Raw genomic sequence first — 12,883 nt, forward strand, 5'->3', positions numbered from 1 at the left:
AATCTCCAATGAGCCACCAACAAGCTGGATGAGGGTCTGTGGCTCAGACACCAAAAGCTAAACAAGAACATAAGGCCCTGAGTTCAAGTTCTAGTACTAGCAAAAGAAAGAGAGAATGATGGAAGGAGAGAAAGAGAGAGAGACAGGAAAAAAGAGAAAGAAGTAAACCACCGAGGAAGAATCGACCAATAAATAACTTGTTGATATTTGATGAATGGGGTAGGAAGAGAGATCAATTGTGGCTTAGTGACAGATCAATAAATCCTTGTCAGATCCAGATAGATGGGTAGTTAGGCAAACAGAATTAAGAACAGTGACCTTCGGGGTGAGGGATTAGTTTGGATTACCCAGGTGTGTTGATCTAATCACAAGTCCTAGCCTGACCTCTCCTTCACCCTGCTTCTATCTCTCCAGGTTGATTTTCTTTTTCTTTTTTCTGTTCCTATCATGGCAAGCTCATTCCTACCGCAGGGACTTTTGAACTTGCTGTTTCCCCTGTCTGTTTCTTTCACCACTTAGATCTCAGTTCAAATGAGAGTTGCCTCTCTGCTTCCAGATTTTTGTCCTGAAGCCTGAAGTACACTTTGTTCCTGGGGACTGGATTGGGGCAACAGGATGTCCAAGCTCCTAGCCTGAGCTGCCTGGCACCATGCCCAGCCCAAGGCCCGCCCAAGGTTGCGGGATGGAGCAGAGTGCATGAGTCACAGGGGCCGCAGACACAGTCCCCTTGTTGGAGGGACCTGAGCAGTTATGTTGTGGCTAGCTCTGAGGGCCAATGAACCAATTGAAATGGAAGGTTAGGAATTTTCCCAAGTTCTTTAGAATCATAAAGGGACCCAGGAGGGAACTAGAGAGGAAAGAAGCTGAGGACAGCTTGTGTGGGTGCTGCTGCTGTTTGCCACTGTCCCAGCTCCACGTAGGCCAGGCTGGGCAGGAGCAGATGGCATCTCTTCCTCCACCTCCCACCTTACAAGAATGGCCCTCTATGCTGTCTTGTAGCCAGCCAGGCCCTGCCCACCAAGAGCCTCTTGAGCTCATGGAGAAGAGCAGGCTGGCAAACCTTTCTGATCTATAGAAAAAGGAAGGCTTCCTGGTAAGGGTGCACAAGAGGAGTGTGAGTGGAGCAGGTGATGGGAGAATGAGATACCCCAACAGGGTGGCTTACAACAAGAGAAAATTATTCTTACCAGGTACTCGTGGCTCAGGCCTGTAATCCTAGCTAGTCAGGAGGCTGAGATTTGAGGATGATTGTTCAAAGCCAGCCCAGGCAGGAAGGTTGGTGAGACCCTTATCTCTGATTAACCACCAGAAAAGTAAAAGTGGCACTGTGGCTCAAAGTGGTAGAGCACTAGACTTCAGCTGAAGAGCTCAGGGACAGTGCCCAGGTCCAGAGTTCAAGCCCCATGACTGATTTTTAAAAAAGAGATGGAAGGAAGGAAGGAAGGAAGGAAGGAAGGAAGGAAGAAAGAAAGAAAGAAAGAAAGAAAGAAAGAAAGAAAGAAAGAAAGAAAGAAAGAAAGAAAGAAAGGTTATTTTCTAGCTCTGGAGACTGAAATAAAAATGTTAACAAGCCCATCCTTCTTCCCAAACCCTTGGTGGTGGCTCTCATAGCTTCTGTGGTCTCTGCCTTCATTCTTATATGGCCATTTTGGGTGGTTAATTGGAGATACAATTGGCACAGACTTTCTTGACCAGATTGGCTTCAAACCAAGACCATAAGATCTCAGCCTCTGGAGTAGCTTGGATTGCAAGCATGAGCCACCAGTGCCTGAACAAATTTCCTCTTTTGTTTTTATTTATTGTTGTTGCTGTTGATTGTGGGACTTGAACCCAGGCCTGGAATTATCCTTAAGCTTTTCTGTTCAAGACTAGTGCTCCACCACTTTGAGATCCAACACCACTTCTAGTTTTCTGATGGTTAATTGGAGAGAAGAGTGTCATAGGCTTTCCTGACGAGGCTGGCATCAAACTTTGATCCTCAGATCTCAGCCTCTTGAGTAGCTCAGATTATAGGTGTGAGCCATGAGCACCTGGCTCAGATTTCCTCTTCTGATAAAGACACTAATCATACTGGATTTAAGGCCCATTCCAGTTACTTCCATTTAATTTCACTGAGTCTGTGAGGCTGTTTTCAAATACGGTCACTTTTACAGATACTAGGTGGCTAGAATTTCAATATTTTTTGAAGGGTGGGGGAGAGAAATAGAGGGGACAGACACTATTGAATCACAACAGTGGCCAAGACTTGAGAAGATCTCAGAATTGAAACTCCCACTGTTTGCTACTTTATCGCCCACAATCTTTCTACAAATTTCCCTGGGGGTGACTTTCCATCCTTCTACCTGCCTGGCTCACTCCCAAGTCCACACACCGGTCTCCACAGTTTGTCTTTCTCAGTTGGCAAGTCTTTTCTTCCAGGAACCCTCTGAGACACTGATGTGTAAGTCCTGGCACATGTCTCAGATTGAGAGCTCATTTAGCTACCTACCACACAGCGTCCAGGTAGGCATCTTTTACCTGTCCCCTTCAGCTGCCTCCCTTGTCCTATGCCAAAACCCAGCCTCAGAGACCTTGAATCCAGTCCTTCAGCCAGTGGCAAATTCCCTCACCTTATTCCTGCCAAGTTTCTCAGCTGTCACAAAGTCAATGTCATCCAGGCAGATGTCCCTACCACAGGCATGTGGCCTCCTGGAGGCAGAGTCATCAGACCAAAAAAAAAAAAAAAAAAAAACTGAAATAGCTAGGCATCCATGGTTCATGCCTGTGATCCCAGCTACTCAGCAGGTAAAGATCTGAGACTCAAGGTTCAAAGTCAGGCTGTACAGGTAAATCTATGAGACTGTTAGCCAAAAAGCCAAAAGTGGAGCTATGGCTCAGGTGGTGGGCAGCCAGCTTAGAATGAAAAAACTAAGGGACAGTGCCTAGGCCCTGAATTCAAGCCTGAGTACTGGCACTCAAATGAAATGGAGTCCAAGCTACACTAGGTGCTTTCTTGTTCATTGAATCTCCCAGGATCTCTTTTGACATTTTATTTTAGTTTTTAATTTTATGTCATCATCAGCCTTGAACTCAGGGACTGGGCCCCGATCCCTGAGCTCTTTTCCTCAAGGCTAGAGCTGTACCACTTTGAGCCACAGCACCATTTCTACTTCTCTGGTGGTGAATAGGAGAGCAGAGTCTCATAGACTTTTCTGCCTGGGCTGGCTCTAAACCGTGATCCTCAGATCTCAGCCTCTTGAGTAGTTAGTATTACAGGCGTGAGCCACTCGTACCAGGCTTTCCATGACCTTTTTTTCTGCCATTTGGAACCCCCTGGGCCCCACTTGTGATTAGGGCTTCAGTGGAGTGCAGTCACCTAAGGCGAGTTGGAGAATCAACAGAAGCCCCAAGACCTAATCATTTCCCTTACCCACCTGCGGGCGCCAAAACTCCACATCAGCAAGTCTGATCCCATCATCTCTGATAAGGACAAATGCCCTCCCTCAGGGGGACACTGCAGGGAACAGCTTAGCCAGCTTCAGGAGCATAGTAGCCTGGTAACATCCTTCCTCAAGGTCTACAAGAGATTTGGCACCCAAGCACAAAAGGGGGCTCTGCTGTGGAGTTTCTTCCAGATGCACCAGAGGGGAAGTTGAGGCAGCTGCAGGCCCAGCCTGGTTGGCAAATGGGTTCTCAGGTCCCAAGGTGTTCACAAAACCCAGAGCTTCTGTCTGCCTTCCACCCACCATCGCCCTGCACCTCCCTTGCCAGAAGCACCACCCTTCACACACTCCCAGCCGCTGGCTGTTAATGGCCTTTGGACTGGAGAAGAGCTGGGGCCTTGGGCCCCACACCCAGGCTGGCACAGAGAGCAGGGAGGGGCCCAGAACTGTTATGCCTCAGCCCTGGCAGGGCAGGCGCACAAGATCCTCCACCAGCCAATCCTTTACTGCCCTTTCATTCAGGGGAGGAGCTCAGGAAAGGGGCGGGGCCCAGACCTGGCCAGGGGCACCCTGCAGCCACTAGCTCTCAGCTCCATGTGTGCCCACGGAGTGTGTACTCTGGGCAGAGGCCCGGGATGCTCCTCGTTTGATGCCAGGAGCCTGGAGGGTGTCAAGGAAGAGGCATGTATCACCATCAGCAGGACCCTTAGGGACTGGAAAGACCGATTTGCCAGAGTAAGCCAGCCATGTCTAATAAAGAACTATTTCAGGTTTGCAATAATCAAGTCTAGCTTGGGGATGCCTAAAATAGTCTAGATAATGGAAGCCAAATGTCCACAAGAATGATTTAGTTCTGGAGGCCTAGTTGTTTAGGACAGTCCCAAGGGAGAGTCAGATTAGTCTCAGCTCTCACTCTTCTGCCCTCTACATCTCCCAGTATTAGGCTTGAACTCAGGCTTAGGTGCTGTCCCGAAGCTTCTTTTGCTCAAGGCCAGCACTCTACTACTTGAGCCACAGTTCCACTTCTGGCTTTTTTATTTTTCCAGTTTATTAGAGATAAAAGACTTTTCTGCTCAGGCTGGCTTTGAACCATGATTGTCAGATCTCAGCCTCTTGAGTAGTTAGGTCTATAGGTGTGAGCTGCTGGCATCTGACTCACCTTTTATTCTTAACTTCTGGGCCCTCCCTTCTCCATCTCAAAGCAAGGCCCTGGCCTGGCCTAGGACAGATCCTCAATATGGGACTTGAATTCAGGCTGGACATTGTCCCTGAGCTCTTCAACTCAAGGCTACCACCTTACTCTTGAGCCAAGCCCCACTTTCCATTTTCTAGAGGTTAATTGGAAATAAGAGTCTCAGGTTCTTTTGTGCCTGGGCTGGCTTTGAACCTTGATCCTCAGATCTCAGCCTCCTGAGTAATTAGGATTACAGGCGTGAGCCACTGCACCCAGCATAACAGACATTTTTTAAAAAATGCTTTTTTGTCCCACACTGGTGGCTCATGCCTATAATCCCAACTATTCAGGAGGCTGAGATTTGAGTTTCCTGGGTCAAAGCCAGCCTGGGTAGAAAAGTCCCCATGAGATTCTTATCTACAATTAACCACTAAAAAAACCAGAAGTAGTGCTATGGCTCAAAGTGGTAGAGTGTTAACCTTGAGCAAAAGGGCTTAGGGATAGCACTCAGGTCCTAAGTTCAAGCCCTGTGGCCAGAAAAAAAAAATGCTTCTCAGATTAATGATTTCATGGAGAATCTCACAGTGCCCCAGAGACAGCAAGAAGGGCCCAGGGATTTGGCTAAGCCCAGCTTTGAACCTATTGCTCATAGAGGCATAGATATCCCTGAGGCCTGGCATAGACCTACGTTGGTGATCAGATTCCTGGCTGGGACATCTGAGTTGCCTCCAGAATCATCCACCAGCTGTATAACTGGGGACAATGAGATGGGGTTCCCCCTATCCTGGCAAGCTCTCTGATTCCAGGTGCACCAGAGGGGAAGTTGAGGCAAGTGCCAGCACTTTCTGGCCTAGTTTACCACATGGTACTCAAGTGTCCAGTTTTTTTTTTTTTTTTTTCGGTTTATTTTATACCAATACCAGGGCTTGAATTCAAGATCTGGTCACTATAGTTGAGTTTTTCTATTCAAGGCTAGAACTTCTACTACTTGAGCCACAGCTCTACTTCTGGCTTTTGAGTGGTTAAATGGAGATAAGAATCTCATCCTGCTTGGACTGTCTTGAAACCTCAATCCTCAGATCTCAGCTTCCTGAGCAGCTAGGATTAAAGGGCACGAATCCTTGGCGCCTGGCTCACCGTTCACATTTTGAGTTCAGAGAGATTTCAAGGGTCAGAATTTCCAGAGACGTCAAAGCCCAAGAAACAGAGAGGGTGAGGGAAGGGCAGAAGGCTACACCGTACATACAGATCAGAGCTGTGTGGAAGGAAGAGCCTAGGTCAGGCTGCTATTCACATCTCCTCCCACCTGACTCAGTAGCTCTTCAGAAGCCTCATTCCAGAGGGCTCCAGTCCAGAGAAAACAACGAAGAATGGAGTTAGTCCTCCCCAAACACACCCCTCCCCACCAGGCCTGGATCCCTGAACTGCCGGCAGACCCACAGGCTGCCCACGTTACTGGAGCTGATGATTCAACTTCCTGCCTTTTGAGAGTGCCCAGACCACAGAGGTTTCCTTGCTGGGTGGAGGGGGCAGCTCCCTGAGGAGGACCAGCAGCTACGTACAACAGGGACCAGGCAGTGCCTGGGTAGACCAGCTGGCTGCTCTAGAACCTTGGCCAGCTGGCTGGCTCCCCCAGCCTGTCCCCTCTGCTTCATAATGACCAAACTGGGTGACCCACAATCCTGACTGACTGAGCATATCCTAAAATCCTGATCTCTAAAATTTTCTCAGTCCTAGGGAAACCAGAATGACTGGCTGCTCTACCAAGTGGTAAGACATGCCTTTGGGAAGGCCGATGCCCCAAGACAGCACATTCTAGAATAATGATTGGACAAACTAAGGCTTGAGGGCCAGATCTGGCCTACTGCCTGTTTTTTGTGCAGCCTATGAGCTAAGAATAGATTTCTTTTCTTTTTTTTTTTTTTACATTTTTAATGGTTGAAAACAAACTTAAGGAAGAATAATACTTCAGAACATGTAAAAGTTATATGAAATTCAAATTTCAGTGTACAGATAAATAAAGGAACAGAACTATGTTATTCATTTCTATATAGCTCCTGGCTGCTTCTAGACTACAGACAGAACTTAGGTACCAGTTGCATAAGCCAGCTAGAATTACCACTTTACCCCTAGTCTAAAAGGCATACCTTTGTGAAAATGTTTTGAGATGGGGAAGGAGAACAATTAGTGGGATGTGTATAATAGCATTGCCCAAGGTAGAATCTACAGATTATCTGTGAGGCAGAGACAGGCCCCCCAGTCCTTCTAAGCCTCAGTATGTCCATCTATGCAACGGGGCACAGGCAGGGAACTAGGATGATATCTCTAGCTTCATTCACCTTCTTCCCGAGTCAGGCTTTCTCTTCTTCTGCTCCTTCTGGGTCCAACCAGAAGTTTCTCTAGCCCACAGAATGGGCTATTTATGTGGCCTGACAGTAGACCTAGAGAGATTCTGCTTCTATGGAAATTATCCCATCTAGACTTCCCACAGGATCCCAGAAGCACCTACTATGTGCAAGGCACTCTTTAGGGCCTTCTGCCTTCATGAGAATGTGTCCCTCCTTCCCTTGTATCCAGTGTGTGGTGAAAGCAGGAGCAGATGGGGTCATGGCTCCAGTACCCTGACTCCTACCTAGATGCTCATTGCTGGAAACTGTCAGGTATCCAGCTTGCCCTAAGTGGTGCAAAGCTGAGGTGAGCCAGCCAGGAATCGTTCCTGCAAAGGTTCAAGCAGAATAGAAAGCCTAGTGAAGGACTGGGAGTGTGGCAGTCCATACCTATCAGGCCAGCTGCTCAGGAAAGTAGGAGGATCACTGTCTGAGAATGACCTGAGCAAAAGTGTGAAACTCTATTTGAAAAAGCAAACTAAAATCGAAAGGACTGCGGTGTGGTTCAAGCGATAAAAACAAAGAAACAAACAAAAACAGCTGCCTAGCAAGCCCAGCACCCTGGGTTCAATCAGTGCTGGGAGTGAAACCATATCACAAAGCCAAGTCTAAGATGGGTCTACCTCTTCTTCTCTACCCACCTCTGCCCACTCTCTTCTATATATGCCCTGTTTATTTTCTTCCTAAGGATTAAGGAAGGCTCTGGGTAGCATGTTTCTTGAAGGCCTGCGGGGAACCAAACTCCACTGAATCTCCATAGGGATCTATGTGGTCAAGTCAGGCCAGGTCAGAGCCTGCCTTGTGCAGGGCTCCCTGCCCTACCTACCATTCCTTCCTGGGAAGTCACTCTACCCAGCAGCTTTCATTTCTTGCTGTGTTTCTGACATCAGCTCTGTTTGCTGACATCAGGTTTGGGGTGTGTGTGTGTGTGTGTGTGTGTGTGTGTGTGTGTGTGTGTGCTGGTAGTGGAAATTGAACTCAGAGTCTCTCTTGGCTTTTTCACTTGTGCTACCTATCCACTCCTGGCTTTTTTGCTAGTTAATTGGAGTTATTCTCACAGATTTCAACCCTCAGATTTCAACCTCCTGAGTAGCTGGAAGGACAGGCATGACCCTTTGGTGTTAGCTTGAGGACTTCAGAGAACCTAGATGAGAAGCAGAAACAAACCAGCCCCCAAGCTCCCTGGGAGGTCCCCCAGGGACCATCCCAGGAGAAAGTACTGCTATAGCCTCTTGTCTCCAGAGATTAGTTTTGATGTCACTGGAGTCACGTAGTATGGTTGTTTTTCCATCTGGATTTTTTTTGGGGGTGGGGAGTACCTATTCTGGGGCTTGAACTCAGGGCCTGGGCACTGTCCCTGAGCTTTAGTACCCAAGGTGAGTGATCTAGCCACAGGCCCATTTTGGGCTTTTGGTGATTAATCAGAGATTAGATTTCCATGGCCTTTCCTGCTCGAGCTGGATTGAACAGTGATCTTCAGATCTCAGCCTCCTGAGTAACCAGGATTACAGGTGTGAGCTGCCAGAGCCTGCTACATCTAGCATTTCTTGCTGAATGAGGTTCACTCATGTTTGAAGGTAGAACACTTTCCCCAGTCCATTTTATGCTTCTACCTACAATTGATTTATTCATTCCACTACAATGCAAATCTGGGTTGTTTCCAGATTTTGGGTGTGGGTTGTGCCTCCACTGGGAATACATAGGAACAGGGTTGTCAGGCCCTATACATACCTGGGTTTAGCTTTAAGGTGACTATTAAATGTTAATCTGGTGTGTCAGTTTTTTTTTTTCCAGGCATAGTCTGATATTTCAAGTGATGTTTCTAGAATTCCTTGTACTGGGGACATTGTTATATATTGCTTGCCTAGCATGTACAAGACTCAAGGTTCAATTCCCAACACGGAGAAAAACAAACCCACATGTAACAAAAACAGCCATCACCCCATTTCTCACATGCACAGCTCCCCAAATGGGATTCAGAGGTGAGCTCTACTGCTGGTCCACAGGACATGAGAGAGTCCTGGAGATAAGATTGGCCCATTCAGGGATCAATGGTCCCTACAATGAAAAAAATTCAAAGGCTTCAGGCACCACTTGATTCAGAAGCTTAAAAATATCATCTTCATCTCTTCTTTCTTTGGGGTTCACCCTGAAATTCCAGGCTGACACACTGGCAGGTTCAAGTCCAGGAGAAGGGAGAGCATCCTTTTCTTACCCAGTATGAAGTCTGAATTGGACCCCACGGTTTGAGCTGGGACCCTTGTGTATTCCATCCCTACCTGAGACACTATGCAACTCTGCAAGGTTCATAATCCATTGGGCAAGCTATGGCAGACCAGGCATGTCTCCTAGGACACCCACTGAGGGAATTCATCCTATGTGAATTCTACCTTCCTGAAGATGGGAGCTCAGGAAGTTGTGCAGGGGGAGAGAATGCTGACCAGGGAAACTGCAATGGTTATCAGCGTGGGGCAAGCAGGATAGGAGGATTCCTTTGGTTTGTGTCTGCATAAGACACATAACCAGGCCCCAGTGGTTCCCACATGTAATTGTAGCTACTCAAGAAGCTGAGACCTGAGAATCGCAGTTCCAAGCCAGACCAGACAGAAAAGTTTGTGACACTCTTATCTCTAATTAACCATTAAAAAAGAAGACATGGGACTATAATAGCACTGAAAACAAAAGACAAACCAGGCACCAATAGCTCACACCTTTAATCCTCGCTACTCAGGAGGCTGAGATTTGAGAATCTGCCAGCCCAGGCAGAAAAGTCCCTGTGAGACTCTTATTTCCAACTAATCCCTCAAAAGCCAGAAGTGGAGCTATGGCTCAAAGTGGTAGAGTGCTAAACTTGAGCAAAAGAGCGGAGGGACAGCACCCCAATCCCTGAGTTTAAGCCCCATACCTACCCCCCACCCAAAAAAAGACATTCATGTACCTTTCATATCCCAGGATACATTGAGCTTATAGTATGAGACAGCACTCAACCAAGGACATGTGGGGACTGTGCCAATAGTACCCAAACATTTCCCACCCCTTTGGCACCTGGCACCTACTGTCTCATTGTTACTCACCATGTAACCCGGACACCTTGAGCCTCTGTCTAGAACAGGGGTCACTTTGAGGGCAGGGACCAGAACTTCCTCTCCTCTGTCTCTGCAGAAATATTTATAGAATGAACACGAATCATATTTGGCAGATGTGTAGAGCTCAATAATTTTTCAGACCACTTTAACACTGATATCTTTTTCTGTCTTTTTTTTTTTTTTTGTCCTTCCGTCCCCCCATTTAGGGTGGTCAAAAGCCTTCCTCCGGTAATGGAAAACTCATCCCATTCTGAGGCACCTGCGTCATGGCTGCTTATGTGATATTGGCTTTTTTTTTTTTTTTTCTTCTAACCCATGTTTGCAGAAAAGACCAGGAACAGAGCGCTGTCTCTGTTGGTGTGCTCAGGCTGGTGGAGCATGGTGGCAGGGTGCCCACAGTTCAGCTTACAGAGTCTGGTGGTGTCAAGGTCCTGAGTAAACTGGCTCTGTGTTGTGACCCGGTGTCACCAGTCTGGATGGGTAACATCTGCTCTGCCCAGAGAGGCTCTAAGCTGTCCATCGGTTCAGTTTTCCTGCTTCTCACCATCAGGTTACTTAGTCCATCTCGGGAGATGCGGATCTAGCTCCGTGGTGGAGAACTTAGCATTAGTTCCATCCCCAGCACCAGGGGGGAAAATACAAATGGAGGGCCTGGAGTTTGGCCTAGTGGTTAAAGTGCTTGCCTAGCATGCATGAAGACCCGGGTTCGATTCCTTGGTACCACATACATAGAAAAAAGCCGGAAGTGGTGCTGAGGCTCAAGTGGTAGAGCTCTAGCCTTGAGAAAGTCCAAGGACAGTGCTCAGGCCCTGAGCTCAAGCCCAGGACTGGCAAAAAAATAATAATAATAAAAAAAAAACATACAAACGGACTCATTTTTCTGGAGCTAGATGCTGGTGACTCATGCCTGTAATCCTAGTTACTCAGGAGATGGAGATTTGAGGAAAGTCTATGAGACTCTTATCTACAACCAAGCACTTTCTTAAAAATATTAAGAGTGTGGAAGTGGGGCTGTGGCTCAAGTAGTGAAGCCTTATCTGTATAAAACCCAGGATAGTGCCCAGGCTCTCAGTTCAAGCCCCCAGACTCTGTTGCTTGGAGCTAGGAACATTAGCTGTTCTAATTCTGAGGCAGAGTAGCTAGATAACCCCTTCCACGGATGGATACACTAAAGCTTGGAGTTGAGTGTAGGATGGGTTTGGAGGCATGACTCAGGTGGGCAATGAACAAATACATCAGATACTGAGTTTTGAGTCCCAGTTTTGGATGAGAGATAGAGGAGCGGGGGGGGGGGGGAAGAGAGAGGTGTACAATTATGGAATAGAAATTTTCTGAAACCCTTGGTCAAGAGGCCAAGACCTATGATTGGCAGATAGAAAGACCTGGCAGAAAACAGGAGAACAGTCTCAGAAGAAGAGCTGGTAGTAGGACCCACACCTAAGGCATATAAATAGTCCCTAGTGCTGCAACTTAAAATCCCCTAAGTTTCTCTTTCCCTCTCTCTCTCCATTCTAGGATTTGAACTCAGGCCCTGCACTAGCTAGGTAGGTGGTGCTCTCTCACAAGCCTCCATCCCTTTTTTGCTTTATTTTTCAGGTAGGGTTTCATGTTCTTTCTTAGGGCTAGCCTTGGACTGTAAGGCTACCTACCTATGGTCTCCCACATAGCTGGGATGATAAGTACATCCCACCAATACTTGGCTTATTGGTGGAGATGGAGTCTTGCTAACTTTTGCCTTGACTGACCTTGATCTATGATCCTCCAGATCATAGCTTCATGAGTAGTTGAAATTAATTACCTGCTTCTCTAATTCCAGCCAGCCTCCCTCTAGCACTGTGCCTGATCACCTTCAGTTTCTTACAGGAGGCCTGGTCTTGGCCTGTAACACAACCGTTGCTAGTTGTCCTGTGTCTCTGGGCAAAAAAAAAATCAAAAAAACAAAAAAAAATGGCATTTACTGGCCTCCGTCACTTTAATGAAAAAGCCCCTACACCAAACCAACACAGGCACAGACATTTGCAACTAATTATGGTACTGCTGATCAGTCAAATTTCATTGCAAATTACATGTTGAAATTGATAGTGTGCAAGCCATGAATAAACTGGTTGTCTGGAAAAGTGACACGAGCACACAGGACTAGATTAATAATTCAATTTGGAGTCAGCCAGACACTCTGAAGAAGAGGAAAAAGCAGATTAGCATTGCCCCAAGAAGGCTTATGGCCCTCCGGAGACCTCCTGCCAATGGGCTCCCAGCTTCTTAAGGAAGCTGATCCTGCCTTGGCTCCTCCCACTTGAGGAGACCGCAGGGCGTTCAGTATTCCAGGCTTTAATTCTTGGTTTGTAAAATTGCAGCTTTTAGTGGTGTTTGGAGGGGAAGACAGTACTTGACTTGCCATTCGCTGAGGAGAAGCCCACTCAGGCAGCTTCTAGACTAGATACCTTCAGCTTCCCTAAGCAGCATTCCTGGCTTCTCATCCCCAGTTCCTAGGCAGGATTGGGGGGTGGGAGGGGAGGCACAAACTCACCTTGAAAGCCACATGGGTTTGGCTCCACAAAAGCCCAGTGCCAGTGGCACACCCCTGTAATCCTAGCTACTTAGGGAGGCTGAGATCTGAGGATCATGACTGAAAGCTGATCTGGGGCCACTCTTACCTCCAATTAACCGCTAAATGGAGGTATGGCTCTAGTGGCGGAGTGCCAGCCTTAAGTGGAACAACACAAAATCAAATCTGAGCCAGTGTGGCCTGATAGCGCTCCTACTTGACCTCCTTCTTTTTGTTTTGTTTCATTTTTCCTTTTTTTTGCCTGTCCT

At 47.3% G+C, this 12,883-nt stretch overlaps 1 long non-coding RNA gene across 1 annotated transcript in view; it reads right to left on the reverse strand.

Moving 5' to 3' along the window:
• LOC150044685 (uncharacterized) overlaps window positions 1–12,883 on the reverse strand; it is a 36,213-nt gene that overhangs the window by 12,414 nt on the left and 10,916 nt on the right. The window contains exon 4 of the long non-coding RNA XR_016533069.1: window positions 10,058–10,139. This is a non-coding gene — a long non-coding RNA (uncharacterized LOC150044685). The remainder of the gene's footprint in view (window positions 1–10,057; window positions 10,140–12,883) is intronic.

The sequence above is a fragment of the Megascapheus bottae genome, chromosome 29 (genome assembly GCF_031878675.1).
Source record: "Megascapheus bottae isolate mThoBot1 chromosome 29, mThoBot2.hap1, whole genome shotgun sequence".
Lineage (NCBI taxonomy): Eukaryota > Metazoa > Chordata > Mammalia > Rodentia > Geomyidae > Megascapheus > Megascapheus bottae.